Raw genomic sequence first — 14392 nt, 5'->3', positions numbered from 1 at the left:
GTCACTCTTGGATTTTTGCTAGATTAAGGTAAAATTTCATGTTATTTCCTTTGAATTTTTTTAAGTGTGGTTGATAACTAAGTATTTGACTTAGCCCATTTTGAAATTTTGAATTCTATGGTAAATTGGGCATTCGGCCATGATATGGATGGTAAGAAATGGTGGTTGTTTTATGCTTTTATGAGTAAAGGTGGATAAGTGAGGTTTAAACTTGTTAGATATGCATAGTAGTGGTTTAGGTGCTTTGGGGAATTTTGGCTAACATGTTGGAGCTTATCGAAATTGAATTTGAGGTTTTGAGCATAATTTATGTAATTTGTGAATGAAATACTTGAAATTATGAATTAGGAACATGAATTTAGTCAGCCACTTAAGACAAATTGTCAAATAATGCTCAACATTAGTGCTATTACTTAATTGGTAAATTGATCTTAGAATAGGTGAATTCGTGGTATGGGGAAAGTATTTATATTTGACCATTAGTTAGATATTGTTAAAATCATTGAAATAGGGAATGGTAGGTTTAATTGAAGAAGTCATGCTTTGTGTGCCTTATTTGCTTATTGAACATTCGGCTTTGTCCCTAGAGAAATGAGTGAATTGATGATAATAGTTTATGAGGATTAGCTTTGCCATGTTTATGTTTAACAAGATGATAAATAAATTTAGATGAACTTAGTGTGCCGATTGGGAGCTAGGAAATTGAGTTAAAGATAGAAAATAGTGAGTAAATATTTCATAGACATTTTTTTTAACATTTAAGTTCACATGAATTTAAGCTTACTAAGTGATCACGTATTCGGCTCTTGATAATTATTATGTCATGAATAATGAGTTTGATTAAAAGATTTTGCAAACTTGATCTAATCAATAATTTAGTTGTGATTTGTAACATAGTTGTATTTGGCCGAATGTGTTTGTAATGGAAAATTTTGTGTATGTGTGTGTGTGTCATATTGGAATAAAAGTGTAATTATTGAATGAGAAGTACGAATAGGGTTTAATATAATTAAACTTGTTTAACATAGCTCAAGAGCATAAAGGGGCAACATCGGATAAGGGAAAAGCTAAAGTCACAGAATAGCCAACCCGAAAATTGTTCAGAAAGATACAAGGTAAGTTTTGAGTAGATTCCTTTATTATATATAGTTGATGACACCTCTATACGAGTATATTGGTGAACTATGATCTTTTGGTTTGTACTTGAATTAGGTTGTGAAATAAATAATTCATGTATATGACTTATATTCTAATGGTCATTTTGGGTCTAAGTTTAAATAGTGAAATGAATATATGATATTATGTATGACTCCTGAGCCGAATGGTAAATGATGATGTGAATATTGAGTTTATATCCGAATTTATCAAATGACTACCAAAGTGATAAGTCGAATGAGATGCGTTCGATATGACTAAGTATGCATGATATTTGGAACATATCCGGACTTGAGGTCCGCAGGCTACGTGCTGGAAACATATCCGGACCTGAGGTCCGCAGGCTACATGCTGGAAATGTAACACCCCAAACCCGGCCCAGACGTTATGACCGGATCCGACATGCCACATCGAAGCGTTCAAAACATTTTATATTGTTGATCCAGAAAAACTTACTTAGTGTTTTAAAAGATAATTTCATTATAGGTTAAAGTGAATGGAAGCTGTGCACCAGGTAGGAAACTGGAAAAGAGGTGGTGAGTCCATCGGACTGCTTAAGTACCAAGCTCCCTTCAGATCCAATCCTAGACATGCATACCGCCATTGCCACACCTTAACGTCATGGATATTTCTAGGAAACCGATTTGATTAAGTCATATTTAGGAAAAGTGATTAATTTTGGAAAATACTTTCATTGCGGAAGCTTTGCTTGTTGTCGTGTTATTTTGAAATCAATTGTTGTTTTTGAAAACGCACCCTAAAGCTATCCAATTTCAACAGTTAAAATAAGTTTTACCTATCTTAGTAATACATATTAAAACCATCAAAAATAATTAAGCGGCCTTATTACATTTAAAAACCCAAAACTTCAAACGTAAATAAAAGGATGTCCAGTTCACCAGAAGAAAATCAAACTTTCAGAACGGGTGGCCACTCCGAATTCCCTCACAGCTCCAAGCCCACTATGGTTGGGGATTACCTGCGTGGATGAAAATAAAAGGGGTGAGTTTGGGGAAACTCAGTGTGTAAATTAACCCAACCATAGCCTATACTGGCTCAAACCACAGAAATAGAATAAGTTGGCCTTAGCCCAGAACAAAATTCAGAATAAAGCCCATAGGCCCATAACAGAACAAAACAGATATTACATGTTTATGCAGAAACCCAACCCAGATTCATCCATAACACCCCCGTACCAGCCTTACACCATGTGGGGAGACTACTCAACCCACCCAACCGCTACACACCACAGAAATCACAGCGAGGCTGCCAGATATTGTGACGAAGTCACCAGATATAGATATTGTGGCAGAGCCACCAGAACAGATTTATGTTGCAGAGCCACCAGATCAGATAATTGTGGCATAGCCACCAGGACAGATATATGTGGCAGAGCCACCAAATTAGATAATTGTGGCATAGCCACCAGGACACTTCCTCCATAGTATAACCCAAGTCCCCATGCAACAGATATATAATCATGGCATACATCATACAGAATCAGATCGTCATGCTTTTCAGTCAAAAGTAACCCTAGGGGTATAATGGTAATTTTGCATACATAGGGGTATTCAAGTAATTTAACTATTCTTAAGGTTTTCTTACATAACATAGTCATTTACGTACGATCAGAAACACTTACCGTGTTTTCTTACCAATTTGGGCCCGTTGGCCCATTATCCCGTTTTTGGCCCATTAAGCCCAAAAATATCGAAATGCACAGAATCGCGCACTCTATAGTCTTATCACTTTAATTTACCATATACCTCAAACTATTAATCTCATGAGCATTCACACACTCGCAAGATCTCAAAATACTGGCTTTTCAGCATTTCGGCTTTTCGGCTTGTGCCGATCTAGTCTATAAGAGGGTGTTAGTTACACACCTGTTTGCAACGATATGCTGACGAGATCCACACACGAACCGCCTACAATTGGATTACTAACACGTTAATCTAACTATTGAAATACGAACTACGTATTAACCCCTTACAATATTCGGCCAACCACACCTACAGATCAGAGTAAGCTTATAAGAAATCAATAAGCAACTCATTAACAAATTTTTGTCAGTATTTACCACATAATCATAATTTCACTGCAAGCTGTCTTCCTGAGCAACAGTCATTAAATCATTTATAAATGGAGCTACGAAACTCCAAATCAAGTGCCGTTAATTTTCCCTGAAAATAGACTCATATATCTTCTATTTATAAAATTTTCAGAATTTTTGGTTTAGGCAATTAATACCAGATTTTTCTCAAATTTTCCCATGTTTCACTGTTTGACTAATCTGACCACTCTTCTTTACGAATCAAATTTCTCATTGTACAGAATTCAAAATATGTTCTTGTTTATTTCATTTGAAACTAGACTCAATAATATTTAATTACATAATTTATTCAGCTTCTAATTCATCTCCCACAATTTATGGTGATTTACCAAAGTCACATTACTGCTGCTGTCCCAAGCAGATTTATTACCAAATCACTCTTTCACACTTAACTTGCATGCATGTTATTTAAAAATGTATATCACCAATCAATCATCACATATCTATGAGTTTACTTAAGTATAGTATCCATTTCATCATTTTAAAGCACAACATGTTAGTCGATTTTTCCCTTTAGCATCTAAGGCACATGCATGCTCATTTGTTTGGCTCAACTTCACCTATCTTCCATTTTTCATCAAAAGAACATGAAACAACAACCATTTCCTTCATTTTAATTCATGACTAAATGCTCACAACACAACTAAAAACCAAAATATGCTTCAAGAGTTAAGGTAGAATCAAGAAGAACTCATGAACCTCAAAATAAAAGCAAACTACCATGAACTTACCTTCAATTTTCTTCCCCAAGTGACCGAACATTCAAGAGTTTCTCCTCTCCTTTCTCTTCTCTAACTTTAGGCTATGATGAACAAAGATGGACAAAACTTTGTTCTTTTCACCCCTTTTTTTAATAAAATTTCATATTTCATCCATTTAATTCTTTAATACAAAAGACATGAAATTCCCATCATGGAACATTTACCTGACCCATTATCATGGAACATTTACCTGACCCATTATCATGGAACATTTACCTAACCCATTATCAATTTGTATCAATTTGTACTATAAATTATGGATATCAAGTGCACATTTTGTCTACAACAACATGATGGCTGGCCACTTCATGTAAAATGGGAGGTTTGTCATGCAAATCCTCCTATTTTGCACTCCTATTTATTTGGCCACTTCAATTTAGCCTATAGCATTTTCAAACAATTTTACATAGGTCCTATTTCATAATTTCACTCACAAATGACAAAATCAAAGCATGAAATTTTGCCTACATTCACAGAATTCCCAAAAATTGGGGCGTTACAACTCTACCCCCTTAAAGAAATTTTGGCCTCAAAATTTACCTGATCCAAATAGTTGAGGGTATTGTTGACGCATAGTCTCTTCTGATTCCCAAGTAGCTTCTTCCCTTCCATGATTACGCCAAAGCACTTTCACTAACGGGACAGATTTCCTTCTGAGAACCTTAACATCTCGAGCCAATATTTGCACAGGCTCCTCCTCAAAGGTCAAATCAGTCTGAACTTCAATTTCTGCAACTGGCAGGACATGTGGAGGGTCAGAACGATAACACCTTAACATGGAGACATGAAAAACATCGTGAATCCTGTCTAACTCTGGAGGCAATTCCAACTGATAAGCCACTGGGCCTACTCGCTTCAAAACCCGATAAGGCCCAATGAACCACAGACTCAACTTGCCCTTCTTACCGAACCTTAATATCTTCTTCCAAGGAGAAACCTTTAAGAAGACCATATCACCTACTGAGTACTCAATCTCCTTACGCTTCAAATCTGCATACGACTTTTGCCTATCAGATGCTTCTTTTAACCGATCCCTAATTATTCTGACCTTATCCTCAGTATCAGCTACCAACTCTGGTCCAAGCTCTCCTAGTTCAGTCCAACAACTAGGTGTATGACACCTTCGTCCATACAGTGCTTCATACGGTGCCATTCGAATACTCGCCTGGTAATTGTTATTGTATGCAAATTCTGCCAACGACAATTAATCCTCCCAACTACCTCGAAAGTCAATCACGCATCCCCTCAACATGTCGTCCAGAATTTGAATAACCCTCTCTGACTGACCATCAGTTTGGGGATGGAAAGCCGTACTAAAGTTCAATCGCGTCCCCAACGCCTCATGCAACTTTTGCCAAAACCGAGATGTGAATCTGGGATCCCGGTCAGAGACAATCGAAACTGGGACCCCATGAAGTCGTACAATCTCTACCACATACAGCTTGGCTAACTTTTGAAGCGAAAAGTCAGTACGTACAGGTATGAAATGGGCTGATTTGGTCAACCTATCCACAGTCACCCACACCGAGTCTTTCTTTGATGGTGTCAAAGGTAACCCACTAACAAAGTCCATAGTTACCCTCTCCCACTTCCAAAGTGGTATCTTCACCAGCTGTAACAGTCCAGAAGGTAATTGATGCTCAGCTTTCACTTGTTGGCATGTCAGACATTTTCCTACAAACTCTGTTACTTCTCGCTTAAGTCCAGGCCACCAGTACAATTCTCGCAAGTCGTGATACAACTTATTCCCTCCAGGATGCATTGCACATAGTCCCTCATGAGCTTCCTTCAATATTGTCTGCCTTAAATCAGAGTCCCTCGGAACATAAATTCTTCCTTGGAAACATAGAACTCCATCACCATTTAAACCGAACTCAGAAGTTTCCCCTTCCTTAACTTGTTGAAAACGAGCAACCAAAGACTCATCTTCCAACTGCTTTTCCTTAATCTGGTCCACCCAGGTTGGCCTTACTTGCAATTCAGCCAACAAACTGCCATCATCATACAGACTCAAACGAGCAAACATTGCTCTCAGATCAGATACAGTTCTACGACTTAAAGCATCGGCTACCACATTAGCCTTGCCTGGGTGATACTCGATCGAACAGTCATAATCCTTAAGCAACTCAATCCATCTCCTTTGCCTAAGGTTCAGCTCCTTCTGAGTTGACAAATACTTAAGACTCTTGTGGTCTGTGTATATAATACACCTCTCCCCGTACTAGTAATGTCTCCAAATCTTAAGTGCAAATATCACTGCCGCCAACTCCAAATCATGAGTAGGATAGTTCCCTTCGTGAGGTTTAAGCTGTCATGATGCATATGAAACCACCTTACCCTCCTGCATTAACACGTAGCCCAAACCCACGTGTGATGCGTCACTGTACACAGTAAAATCCTTCCCAGACTCCGGCTGAATCAACACAGGTGCTTCAGTTAGAACTTTCTTCAACTTCTCAAAAGCTTCCTGCTGCTTCTCAGTCCATACAAACGGTACTCCTTTCCTTATGAGTTTTTTCAGAGGTGCTGCCATTACAGAAAAACCTTCCACAAACCTTCTGTAGTATCCTGCCAACCCTAGGAAACTTCGAATTTCCGACACTCTCCTAGGTGGCTTCCACTCTAAAATTGCTTCAATCTTTCGAGGGTCCACCTTAATCCCTTCGGCAGAGACCACATGTCCTAAGAAGGTTACCTCCATCAACCAAAATTCACACTTGCTGAACTTCGCGAAGAGTTCCTTCTCCCTTAACACTCGCAGCACTATACAGAGATGCTCATCATGTTTCGCTTCAGTTTTAGAATATACCAGGATATCATCAATGAAGACGACTACGAATCGATCCAAGAATGGTTGGAACACCCGATTCATCAGATCCATAAATGCTGCAGGAGCGTTCGTCAGTCCAAATGGCATAACCAAAAACTCGTAATGACCATACTGAGTTCTGAATGCCGTCTTATGGATATTCGCCTCCTTGACCCTTAACTGATGATATCCAGATCGGAGGTCAATCTTAGAAAATATAGAAGCCCCTCTAAGCTGGTCAAACAGATCGTCAATCATTGGCAGTGGATACTTATTCTTAATTGTCAGTTTGTTCAATTGGCGATAATCAATGCACATCCGCATTGTACCATCATTCTTCTTCACGAATAGCACTGGTGCTCCCCATGGAGACACGCTTGGCCTAATGAAGCCCCTATCCAACAACTCTTGAATTTGTGGCTTTAGCTCCACCAACTCCTTCGGTGCCATTCTATATGGTACGATAAACACTGGTGCCGTTCCAGGCAATAAGTCGATTCCAAACTCTACTTCTCAGTTCAGAGGCAATCTTGGAAGCTCCTCTGAAAAGATATCTTGGAACTCCTTTACAGTCCTAACCTTATCCACTGACAATCCCTCCCCTTTCGACTAACTTACAAATGCCAAATAGGTCTCATAACCTTTCCGAATCCACTTTTCGACTCTTAATGCTGACACCACATTGGACAAATAATCTCTTCGCTCGCCTATCATCATAACCTCCTCACCCTCAATGGTCCTTAACACCATTCGTTTTGCAGCACAATCCAAAGTCGCCCTATGCTTAACAAGCCAGTCCATTCCCAGAATAAGGTCAAACTCTCCGAACGGTAACTCCATCAGATCTCCAGGGAAAACCTTGTCTTGAGTTTTTAAGGGTACGTCCCTATATAGTTTGTCTACCCTAACCGAATGACCTAAAGGACTTAACACAGATACCCCACTCACCATCTTCTTAGAGTGCACACCCAACAACCCAGATATGGCACATGCAACATAGGAATGAGTAGATCCAATATCCACCAAAGTAGTATATGGCATGCCAGAAACCAAGAATATACCAGTTATGATGTCAAGCGCGTCGCCCTCGTCTCGATGACGAGCTGCATACACCAAAGCTAGCTGTCAAGCTTCAGCATTTCCGACACCCCTGCCAGGTGCCCCTCGACCTCGACCATTTCCATTTGCACCTCTACCTTGTCCACGTCCTCTCGGTGGTTGGGGTCTACCCTTTACGGGTTGAGCAATCCTCTGTTCAGCAACTTGAACCTGATCAGCTTTTTGAGGGCAGTCCCGTACTCTATGCTCCATAGATCCACATCGGAAACAAGCACCAGAGTGTTTCCTACACTCGCCCAAATGTACCTTACCACAGTCTCCACAGATTGATGGTCTGACCACATTCATCGGCACTGCTCGAACTGGTTCCTCCACTCTTGCTCTCTTAATAATCTTATTTGCACCACCTGAGGGTTCTGAATCCCTCTGGAACCGGTTCCGATCCTTCTCCCGATTTTGCTTTTCAGCACGCTCAGTGATCCTTGCCTTCTCTACCAAGACCGCGAAGTCTCGCTCCCTCTGCGGAGCGATCAACACCCTGAGGTCATCTCTAAGACCATCCTCGAAGCGCGCACTTCGCTTATACTCCGTAGCAACTATGCCCACGGTATACCGGCTCAACCTCAGAAACTCAGCTCGTACTCGGCAACCGTTTTACCTTCTTGCACCAGATTCAAGAATTCCTTCCTGCGGGCGTCCACATAACTCGCTCCAACATACTTCCCTTTAAAGGTCGTCTTAAACAGTTCCCAAGTTACCCTATCAGCTGGGGTTCCTTCTCTCACAGTGAACCACCACTGGTAAGCCTCGTCCCGTAGCAACGATACGGCTCCCTTCAGCTTCTGCTCAACAGAGCAATTCAAGTCATCCATAATTCGTTCTGTGGCCTCCAACCAATATTTTGCCACATTCGAGGCGATACCAGACACACCCCTAAAGATCTCCGCTCCATTGGCCCGGAGTCATTCAAAAATCGATCCTCAAATTCTGTTGCCCGAACTTATCCCGACAACCCTTTCCAGAACACGAAGTATTGCCTACGACAGAGCGTCATCCCCGGCACCACGATCATGAGACTCCACTTCAGTTGCTGATGGTACCGCTGCATCTGCCGCCGGCATATGTCCCGAAGACGAAGATACAGCTCGAGCCCTTCCTCGGCCACATCCACGGCCTCTTCCACGAGTAGCTCTTGTACTCATATCGTATTATCTGTTTACGAATTTTATGCATTAACTTAGTATTCCAGTGATTATTACAGATGTTTTATGAATCAGACAGTAATTCAAAGTTTGTTTTCACAGAATCGAAGTCTAGCTACAGTTTCAATCTCTTATCAGATTTTCCTATGGTTTCAGTATCATCCTATCTAGAGTGTCCTAGTAGGGTTTCAGTACAGACAGATAATTCAAAAAAATATTCAGAAAAATTCAGAATACCTACAGACTTGAGCCGGAGATTCGGGTGCCACCTTCAAAATATCTAAATTTTAAAAATCGAGTTTTTCGCAATCTTTATAAAATTTTCATTTTTGAAAATCTTTGTTTTTGTAAACCCATTCCACAGCCGAGTTGTTGCAACCTAGGCTCTGATACCACTAAATGTAACACCTCAAACTCAGCCCAGACGTTATGACTGGATCCGACATGCCACATCGAAGCGTTCAAAACATTTTATATTGTTGATCCAGAAAAACTTACTTAGTGTTTTAAAAGATAATTTCAGTATAGGTTAAAGTGAATGAAAGCTGTGCACCAGGTAGGAAACCGAAAAAGAGGTGGTGAGTCCATCGGACTGCTTAAGTACCAAGCTCCCTTCAGATCCAATCCTAGACATGCATACCGCCATTGCCACACCTTAACGTCATGGATATTTCTAGGAAACCGATTTGATTAAGTCATTTTTAGGAAAAGTGATTAATTTTGGAAAATACTTTCATTGCGGAAGCTTTGCTTGTTGTCGTGTTATTTTGAAATCAATTGTTGTTTTTGAAAACGCGCCCTAAAGCCATCCAATTTCAACAGTTAAAATAAGTAATACCTATCTTAGTAATACATATTAAAACCATCAAAAATAATTAAACGGCCTTATTACAGTTAAAAACCCAAAACTTCAAACGTAAATAAAAGGATGTCCAGTTCACCAGAAGAAAATCAAACTTTCAGAACGGGTGGCCACTCCGAATTCCCTCACAGCTCCAAGCCCACTATGGTTGGGGATTACCTGCGTGGGTGAAAATAAAAGGGGTGAGTTTGGGGAAACTCAGTGTGTAAATTAACCTAACCATAGCCTATATTAGCTCAAACCACAGAAATAGAATAAGTTGGCCTTAGCCCAGAACAGAATTCAGAATAAAGCCCATAGGCCCATAACAGAACAGAACAGATATTACATGTTTATGCAGAAACCCAACCCAGATTCATCCATAACACCCCCGTACCAGCTTTACACCATGTGGGGAGACTACTCGACCCACCCAACCACTACACACCATAGAAATCGCAGCGAGGCTGCCAGATATTGTGACGAAGTCACCAGATACAGATATTGTGGCAGAGCCACCAGAACAGATTTATGTGGCAGAGCCACCAGATCAGATAATTGTGGCATAGCCACCAGGACAGATATATGTGGTACAGCCACCAGATTAGATAATTATGGCATAGCCACCAGGACGCTTCCTCCATAGAATAACCCAAGTCCCTATGCAACAGATATATAATCATGGCATACATCATACAGAATCAGATCGTCATGCTTTTCAGTCAAAAGTAACCCTAGGGTATAATGGTAATTTGTATACATAGGGGTATTCAAGTAATTTAACTATTCTTAAGGTTTCATACATAACATAGTCATTTACGTACGATCAGAAACACTTACCGTGTTTTCTTACCAATTTGGGCCCGTTGGCCCATTATCCCATTTTTGGCCCATTAAGCCCAAAAATATCGAAATGCACAGAATCGCGCACTCTACAGTCTTATCACTTTAATTTACCATATACCTCAAACTATTAATCTCATGAGCATTCACACACTCGCAAGATCTCAAAATACCGGCTTTTCAGCATTTCGGCTTTTCGGCTTGTGCCGATCTAGTCTATAAGAGGGTGTTAGTTACACACCTGTTTGCAACGATATGCTGACGAGATCCACACACGAACAGCCTACAATTGGATTACTAACACATTAATCTAACTATTCAAATACGAACTACGTATTAATCCCTTACAATATTCGGCCAACCACACCTACAGATCAGAGTAAGCTTATAAGAAATCAATAAGCAACTCATTAACAAATTCTTGTCAGTGTTTACCACATAATCATAATTTCACTGCAAGCTGTCTTCCTGAGCAACAGTCACTAAATCATTTATAACTAGAGCTACGAAACTCCAAATCAAGTTTCATTAATTTTTCCTGAAAATAGACGCATATATCTTCTATCCATAAAATTTTCAGAATTTTTGGTTTAGGCAATCAATACCAGATTTTTCTCAAAGTTTCCCATGTTTCACTGTTTGACTAATCTGACCACTCTTCTTTACGAATCAAATTTCTCATTGTACAGAATTAAAAATATGTTCTTGTTTATTTCATTTGAAACTAGACTCAATAATATTTAATTACATAATTTATTCAGCTTCTAATTCATCTCCCACAATTTATGGTGATTTTCCAAAGTCACGTTACTGCTGCTATCCCAAGAAGATTTATTACCAAATCACTCTTTCACACTTAACTTGCATGCATGTTATTTAAACATGTATATCACCAATCAATCATCACATATCTATAAGTTTACTTAAGTATAGTATCCATTTCATCATTTTAAAGCATAACATGTTAGCCGATTTTCCCCTTTAGCATCTAAGGCACATGCATGCTCATTTGTTTGGCTCAACTTCACCTATCTTCCATTTTTCATCAAAAGAACATGAAACAACAATCATTTCCTTCATTTTAATTCATGACTAAATGCTCACAACACAACTAAAAACCAAAATATGCTTCAAGAGTTAAGGTAGAATCAAGAAGAACTCATGAACCTCAAAATAAAAGCAAACTACCATGAACTTACCTTCATTTTCTTCCCCAAGTGACCGAACATTCAAGAGCTTTCTCCTCTCCTTTCTCTTCTCTAACTTTAGGCTATGATGAACAAAGATGGACAAAACTTTGTTTTTTTCACCCCTTTTTTTTAATAAAATTTCATATTTCATCCATTTAATTCTTTAATACAAAAGACATGAAATTCTCATCATGGAACATTTACCTAACCCATTATCATGGAACATTTACCTAACCCATTATCATGAAACATTTACCTAGCCCATTATCATGGAACAGTTACCTAACCCATTATCAATTTGTATCAATTTGTACCATAAATTATGGATATCAAGTGCACATTTTGTCTACAACAACAAGATGGCTGGCCACTTCATGTAAAAAGGGAGGTTTGTCATGCAAATCCTCCTATTTTGCACTCCTATTTATTTGGCCACTTCAATTCAGCCTATAGCATTTTCAAACATTTTCACATAGGTCCTATTTCATAATTTCACTCACAAATGACAAAATCAAAGCATGAAATTTTGCCAACATTCACAGAATTCCCGAAAATTGGGGCGTTACAGGAAATATATCCGGGCCTAAAGTCCCGCAGGCTTTGTGCTAGTAACTGGACTCGGGTTTTGAAACCTAGCAGGCTTAACACCGGTGATTCGAATGAGATTACAAATTCAAATGTTCAAAGCAAACTATTATTAATTATGTATGATACATGGTAATGACCAGGTACGTATTATGTACTTATATGTGAATTGATTTCAAGGTAAGTCATTAGTATCAAATAACGATATAATTGTGTGAATGATTAATATACTTATGAATAAGAGAAATGACCTATTCGATCGATGCCTGTCATTATATGAGAATATGCGAATTAAATTAGTTGTATGAGCCATAAAGTAAAGTGAACCATGTGCTGAAAATTTCTTTGTGTATATATATGATTAATATATGTGTATATATTCGGCCAAATAATTGTGATTAGAATACAAGTTTTATGATTTCTTTTAAATGTTCATTTTTATTGACAAGTTTTAAATTGTTTGGAATGCTTAAAACTTACTAAGCATAGTAATGCTTACTTTGTTGCATTAATTCTCTGTTTTGTAGTTTTTGATCGTCAGCTACGGTCTCGGGGATCTCAAAGTCAAAGTCGTCCACACTATCTAAGCTTTTTGGTACTCTAGTAGTTAAATTTCGATATTGGCATGTATAGGCTTGACTTTTTGTTGTTAAATAATTATCTTTTGATGATGTATATATGTTTAGCCATGCGAAAATGGCTTGATAAGTTACTATATGTGTTCCAAATGGTTAATATGAATGTGTGGTTGAGATTTGATTAATGTTTTAGATGTCTGATGTGAATTGAACTTAAGAATGAATCACTATACCTAATTATCTTGATATGACTCTTTTGTTTATGGTAATACTCTTTAACCATTCGGCGACGGGTATGGGTTAGGGGTGTTACAAACTAGACATATGTAGTTGAGGTTCAAATGATTTATAATTAAGTTCCAGCTTTTTTGTTAGAAAATAGAGTTTGGAAAAAGCAGCGGAAAAGAAATTTAGGGAAAACCCAGAGTTTTAAATTATTTTTTCAAAATAAGAACTTGGTTGTGATATCTAAAGTAATAAATACTTAATTAAAATTGTACCTTTTTTATTCGTTTGGGATGAGCACTTCTACCGAGTAGTCTTCTCCACTATCCTCAAGCTCACGTTTGCTGAGTGTAGGCTCGCTTCAAATTAGAAAACTTATCACAAAAGATTACCAGTTGGGTAATTTTAGAATTTCTCTAAACTTCTAAGCCAAGTTGTAAATAAGAAACATACATCTAGAAATTTTCTGAAATAATTTCTTTCAAGAATGTTTTCTTTACAATTTTCTTTTGAATTCAAGTGTGTAAAAAATAATGACTCAATGCTCTCTTTATATAGGAAGAGTTTAGAGAGTTGAACTATGATTAAACTTAATCATTTGAATATTGAATTATATAATATATATCAAGATAAATATTAGATTTAATATTAAATCTTATTAAATTAAATTTAATGTTTATCTTTAATATTAAGATAATCACTTTAATAATAAATTAATAAAATATTATTAAGATAAGTACTAAATTAAATTTAATGTTAAATATATTAAAATAAGATTATTTTTGGAATAGTTTGTCGAAACCTTTTTTGAAATCGACTTATATTTTGAAAATGAAAATGGGAGTCGCCACCAATCTTTTTTTTTGTGAGGTGTGATCGGGTCATCTCATAATCTGATTGTTTTAATAAAAGGTTTGATTCAATAAAACAATGATTTTTGGTCTACAAAATCCAAGAAATGGGTTTGAGCGTCGGTTACAAACGAGGAAGGGTTAGCACCCTCGTAATGCCCAAAATAGATAGCACCCTCG

This window comes from Gossypium hirsutum, chromosome A01 (genome assembly GCF_007990345.1).
Source record: "Gossypium hirsutum isolate 1008001.06 chromosome A01, Gossypium_hirsutum_v2.1, whole genome shotgun sequence".
Taxonomy (NCBI): Eukaryota; Viridiplantae; Streptophyta; class Magnoliopsida; order Malvales; family Malvaceae; genus Gossypium; species Gossypium hirsutum.
This window is presented reverse-complemented; position numbering follows the sequence as displayed.